Source organism: Nomascus leucogenys, chromosome 6 (assembly GCF_006542625.1).
Source record: "Nomascus leucogenys isolate Asia chromosome 6, Asia_NLE_v1, whole genome shotgun sequence".
Lineage (NCBI taxonomy): Eukaryota > Metazoa > Chordata > Mammalia > Primates > Hylobatidae > Nomascus > Nomascus leucogenys.
In genome coordinates this window covers 59,730,685-59,736,684 of record NC_044386.1, presented here as the reverse complement: position 1 = coordinate 59,736,684, position 6,000 = coordinate 59,730,685, and the positions used below count along the sequence as shown (strand labels likewise).

The window sequence follows — 6,000 nt, the reverse complement described above, 5'->3', positions numbered from 1 at the left end:
GGAGTGCAGTGGTGCGATCTCAGCTTACTGCAACCTCCACCTCCCTGGTTCAAGCAATTCCCCTGCCTTAGCCTCCCGTGTGGCTGGGATTATGGGCGCACGCCACCATGCCCGGCTAATTGTTTAGTATTTTTAGTAGATACGGGGTTTCACCATGTTGGCCAGACTGGTCTTGAACTCCTGACCTTAGGCAATCTGCCTGCCTCGGACTCCCAAAGTGCTAGGATTACAGGCCTGAGCCACCGCACCTGGCCGAAGGACTTTTTGTAAAAACAAAACAAAACAAAAAAACAAGCATCTTTTGCAACTCAGTTTGTATGTAGCCCTTATTTTATGAATGTTCTTTATTATATTGATATTTTAAACAAGGCCATAGTCCAGGAGTTTGTTCATGGCAGTGGTTTCATCTGAAGAGTGAGGTCTTTTTGTCAGTTGACAGAGGATGTCTTAGAAATCAGAACTGAAAGGATTGGATCTGAATAGATTGGATGAGGAAGTTTGTCTTGGTGGATTCTGTTACTTAAGTTGTGCCAATCTTTGGGGTTCTGCTGTAGACATCTGAAAAGTGCATGAGGTGCCAGCCTTTCCCCTATCCTCAGCATATAGTAGGCACTCACATATTTGCTGAATAGGAAAAGTGTGCATGTAAATGAGATAGTGCCTATGTGTTTATAGAACAATCTAGGATCAAAACTGTGTACATTCTAGGCCAGATTGTTAATTGCATGCATTCTCTCTAGTTTTTTGTTTGTTTGTTTCCCCTTAATATTCAGAAAAATCTGCTTGAACGTGCAGCCTAGGAAAATCAAGGCAAACACTTTTGTGTTAGGCTGGACCAATAAGTTGAGCTATGATAACTGAAAAAAGGTGGAACTTAGGAGCATCACTTTAGCAGTTAGCTTGGCATTCTTAAACATTGGGTTATATATGGATGCCTTTTAAAGGAGGAAATTTCTTACATTATCCAAAGTATACAACCAAGAACTTTAGTATGAGAATACTGCATTAAAAGTTGAATGTAACCATTTAAGTGGTTACTCAAAGCAAACAAAAAAGAAAAAAGAAAAACAAGTGGTTACTTGGTACCTGCATGATGGTAAATCCAAACTGGATCCCTGAAATGTGTGTGGTGGTATGATTATTTTTAGAATATCATCTAAAAACACTTAAAGTTCCTTTAGGACCCTCAGATTCTTGACATCTCCCGACCTTTCTAAGTTAGGCGGACTCCACTTTGAAAAACCATGGATAGTTTTCCTCTCCCGAGATATGTAGTACTGAATCTTCAAAGTTCAGCATTTTTTTTTTTAAAGTATCTAGTATTTAGTTATATGTTTGCCTGGTGTAGGGAAAGAGCACCAAAAGAGAATCTCCATTCCCCTTCTTCCCGAGTTGTCCTCACAGATCCCCCAGTTAGAGAGATCATTTGGGTTAACTTGTCTCTTTGGGGATGCATGGTTGTTACCCAGTCATTCACACCTTATGATCATATGTTTTAATGCTAAATCAACCTAAATTTACTTCTTCCCCAGAAAATGGAAAATTTTTATGAGGAAACCTCAGATCCTTGAGAGGAAGGCATTCTTGGTAAGATGGGAGATTCTGACAGGGCAGCTTGTAGGAAAGAGGTTCTTGGGGTCAGGGAAGAGGAGGAAGGTGTTAAACTGTTACTTTTCAATTTTGCCTAGGATCTTGAATGCTCTTGCTGACCGTGCCTGACTTGGGGTTTCAGAATGCCTTCAGAAGTCTCTAAAGTAGCCTACACGTTTTCTAGTTCAGACTATTCCAGCAGTTTCTGTCCATGTTGTTGTATATCTCCTCAGGAAGAGCAAAGTGTAGAGAAATATGACCTTCCTAAGTAAAAAGTAGGTCAGATCAGTAGTGCTGGATAAGCCTCCTGTTGACTCCTTCCTCTTAGTCTCCTCATTCTCCTTCATAGTGTTTTGTATTGTCACCTAGCATGTCACGTAGTAGGTTCTCAGTGCTTGCTAATTCTTATGAAAGAAAGCAGTTTGGGATCATTGACCACAAAATCTGCTCTCCTACTCCCTACTTCTTTTTTGCCTCTTAAAAAACTACGCTTCCTTTTTACTGGTGTCAGGAGTACAGAAGAAAGAACAGCTGGTAAGGAGTAGAGAAGGAGAAAGATAACTAATTTTTGAAGGTTAGGAGAAGTACTGTCCATTGATTTACTTCAGCAACTGCCTGACACATAATAGATATTCAGTAATACTTTCTTTGCACCTCATAGCTTAAATGTCTTGAAGAAACAAAGATTGAATGCACAGGATCAAGGCACTAAAGCTTAGATAACACACTCCTGCATCGTTTCCCTGTTTTATCAAGATATCTTTCATCTTTATATCAGGCAATTTAGTGGTAACTCTTCGCTTTCCAACTGCGCACTGAGTCTTTCGGTCTCCTCCCAATTTTCCTAGTCGTCTTCGGTTGTGGATGTTGTAAACTCGACCATCCGTCTCTCAAGGTCTTTGCTTCAAGGTTTCCCAATGCTTTGGAGCTGTCCAAGCTCCGGTACTCCGTGGAGGAAGACCTCGGATTTATTTGACGGGCTTGTGGAGGCTGGGGGTCTGCGGAGCCCTGTGTGGGTGTGGCTGGGCGTGGCCGGGGCGGGGCCGGCGAGGAGCCCTAGGGAAAGGGTGAAAGGCACAGTTGAGAAAGGCCCGCCAGGCATTGGTTTCACAGTTTCCACGAAGGCTTCGTGTGCAAGCCTGAGGAATCTAGGTGCCTCCCTCCTGCCTCGCCTTTCTTGATTCTAGAAGCTTCAGTAGGCTTTTCTGGGTTGCAGGGACCCGGAAAAGCAGCGGCTTCCACGCTGGGGGCGGGTCCCAAGGGTCTTGCTGCTGCTCTGGGGCCGTTTGGACTCCTGGTGTTGGGGGAGGGGTCAGGGAGGTGCTGCTCGCGTCTCCTTTTGCGCCTGCGCGGCGGGCTCCGAGCGGGTAGGAGCGCGTGCGCGGTGACGTGGACGTCCGGTGCGCGCGCGCAGGCTCTTCAGCTGGAGCGGACACACGGTGTGCGAACCGAACAGAATAACCCGCCCCCAGCGGGATGTGAAGGACTCCGGGTGAGGCCGGCCACGCCCCGCACGGTAACTCTCGGGCCTGGGTGGAGGGCATCGCTTAGTACTGGCCCGATTGGAGTTTTTCGAGAGTTTGAAGCTCTTGTGTATTTGAACGGCGTGAGAAACGTTCCGCTGAGAGAGCTTCGCACGCCCTCGCCAGGCCGGGCCTTGCGCGGGGCCGCCTTTGGCGCGCGCCTGTGGTCCCTGAGCGAGGCTGCGCATGTCACCTCGCGCGCGTCCCCGGCCTCACTTCCGCGTCGCTCAGCTACCTAACTGGGAACATCGACGCCAGAGAGAGCGGCCACGAGGCGGGAGGGGTGAGAAGCGCCCATGGCTCGGCCCTGCCCTCGCGTGTGTGGGGTGCCGCTCCGCGTGGTATGGTCCGCGTGACGACTTCTAGCCCGGCGCCGGGCTCTAGGTCGAGAGCCACGCTTACGCGCTTTTCAGTTTAGAGCCTAGGTCTCGTGGTTCTAGAACTCCAAGGGAAACGGTGTTGGCGTCGTTTTTCTGAGGAACTTGGCGCAGCGTTTTGACACCTGTGCAAACGTCTTTTCTAACAAGTAATTTCCGGCCAAATTGTTTGAGGCAGGACGGCAAGTTTAATAAAGGAGGGCGAGGAAGTGAGCTGTAGGAGTGGGGACTTGGTAAACAAAGGACCGGTGGTGTGTAAGTGCAGAAATGAGGGAGGGGAAAACAGGTGGGAAGAGCAGGTGTTATTTTCTTTTTTCCTCTGTGGGGCAGCCTTTACCTAGTTCTGTTTATGGGGTTTCCCGTTTCTGTTAAATGGTCAAGTAGGTCTCTGCCCTCAGTGCAAAGTATCTGGGACATTAACATCACCGCCCCCCCCCCGCCCCGCCCCCCCAAAGCTCCGGTAGCCAAAGTTGAGGAATCTGTGTGTCAGAAGAATATGGAGAAACTAGGGATCGTTTCAGACTGGGTCGGGAGTGCAAAAGTGGTAGTGTCTTGCTGTACAGATTTTTGCCTTGCCTTTCGAACCCTGGGAATGCCTTCTTCCTCTCGCCGGGGTGGAAGCAGGAACGGGTAAATGAGGTCTGAAAGGAGGGGTTACTGATGGCAGACCAACAGGAGAAACCAAAGTGTACTCTTTTAGAGGGAAGATAACTTTCCCAAGGTTCGCCTCGCCGGAGCAAACACGTGGATCATGAGAAGTCTCGAGCCCACCCGCGCGTGTTGTTGTAGAGCTTGCCAGGCTTATGCGGCTGAGTCCCTGGTTAACTGCTTGCTCTGTTCGTTCTTTTTGGGCACGATGCCGCGGCTAGGCTGCAGGGAAAGTGCCTGGGGGCGGCGTGACGTCTGCTGGGAAGGGGGTTGGCCGGGGAGGGTCTGGTGGCTGGTTCTGTAGTCTCCAAGGTAACAGAACGCGGCTGGGTCCCGCAGAGCGATCGTCGGGTTCCGGCCGACGGCACGTGATCTGTCGGGACTCTTCCCCGGAAGAGCTTTCCTTGCGGCATTTTTTCACGTGGTTCTTGGCCAGCTGTCCTTTGCAGTTGAAAAGCGGCGGTTTGTGGGTCATTAATAGTCGACGGCGTCTGCTCCTCTCGGGGAAGGCAGTGAGAGCCTTTTACTTTCTTGCGTATCGGAACAGCGCTAGTGTTTCTTGCCGCCTACGGTTGTTTCTAGCGTTTGTGTGGGTTAAGTGGGTTGGGTCCACTTAACAGAAAACACAGTCTAAGGACTTGAGGAAATTCAGTGCCCTGGGTACCTTGGCATACTTACTTCAAGTTTGACTACTGCCCGTTTCTGCCTTAAAAATTCTTCAAATTCTGCTTACCCAACTGCTAGGGACCTGTCAGCTTGCTGGCCCTGAGTTGTAGTTAGGGTCCATTCTTAGGAAGAAAAAATACTCCTGCGGCCAGCAGTAACAAATGATATCTGGGAAGAGAAGGAGGCAGTACTCTCTTACGGAGGTGCAATTCTGTGCCTTAAAACCTAAAAGTGTTTCAGATAATATTTTGACATTTACCCTATAAGGTTGTGACGATAAAATGCCCAGGATATTGTCTGTTCCGAAGTGAGTAGTTCTTAATAAATAGCAAGTACCATTTATTAAATTAGTAAAAATAAGCAAATGATGGTTAAGAGCGATTAAGAAAGTATTAACAGTTGGCTATTTTACTGTCTTTGCCACCATTTGCTGTCATTTTCTTATTATATTTATATCCACATTCTGTTTTTAAGAAACTTAAAATTTCTTGACCCAGTGTTTATTGGTAAATACTGAAATCTGAGTGAACCTGTTCTCTTGAAATTTGAGTTTCACAAATGTAATTTAACTTAACCATATTCTTATAGTGAAGGATTATATTAAGGAATATACTAACATCTTGGTGCCTGCCATACTACTGTATTTATTGTATGAAAGGTTGTATAAATTTGTAGCAATTTGGAAAACTTTCAGAATGTGTTACTTAGCATTTGAATATTTGTGTTTTTAAATAATGGTATTGACTTGGAATTTTGATTTTGTGTAACTAATTTTTGGGGTTGAGCACAGTACATAAATCACTGAATTAGGAAACTAGTAAAACTAGTGTATTTTGTGAGTTGTGTGAGGGTCATTGCTTTAGTGGATAAACATTTCCCAAAGAGGTCACTGGTGAAAAGACATTAAAATAGGGAGTCAGAAATTGTAACAATTTATGGAACTCGTCAGCTTACCTAAAAAATGTTTTCTATGATAGCTTTTGTGTGTGTATATGTCTTCGGTGTGACATTTCAGAGTGTTACTGAATTTTCCCCTCCACAACTTACTTTGTTGGCTTTTTATTATAGCTATTTTATCTAGATAAAAAAAAAAATTTGATGTTGAAAAGCCGAACTGAAAGTTTTTGAATGTTAAGGTATATATGTACCAAAATTGTGGTTTTCATTAAAGCTTTTAGTTTCCCAGAGTATTTTTA

General features: G+C 45.9%; 1 protein-coding gene across 4 annotated transcripts in view; it reads left to right on the top strand.

Moving 5' to 3' along the window:
* Nucleotides 1–2,992: 2,992 nt before the first annotated feature.
* The window catches only part of MGA (MAX dimerization protein MGA), a 111,301-nt gene continuing 108,293 nt past the window's right edge, over nt 2,993–6,000 (top strand). For all 4 annotated transcript variants that reach the window (XM_030814264.1, XM_030814262.1, XM_030814263.1 and 1 more), the window contains exon 1: nt 2,993–3,106. The gene's annotated coding sequence lies outside the window, so the exon portion shown is untranslated. The remainder of the gene's footprint in view (nt 3,107–6,000) is intronic.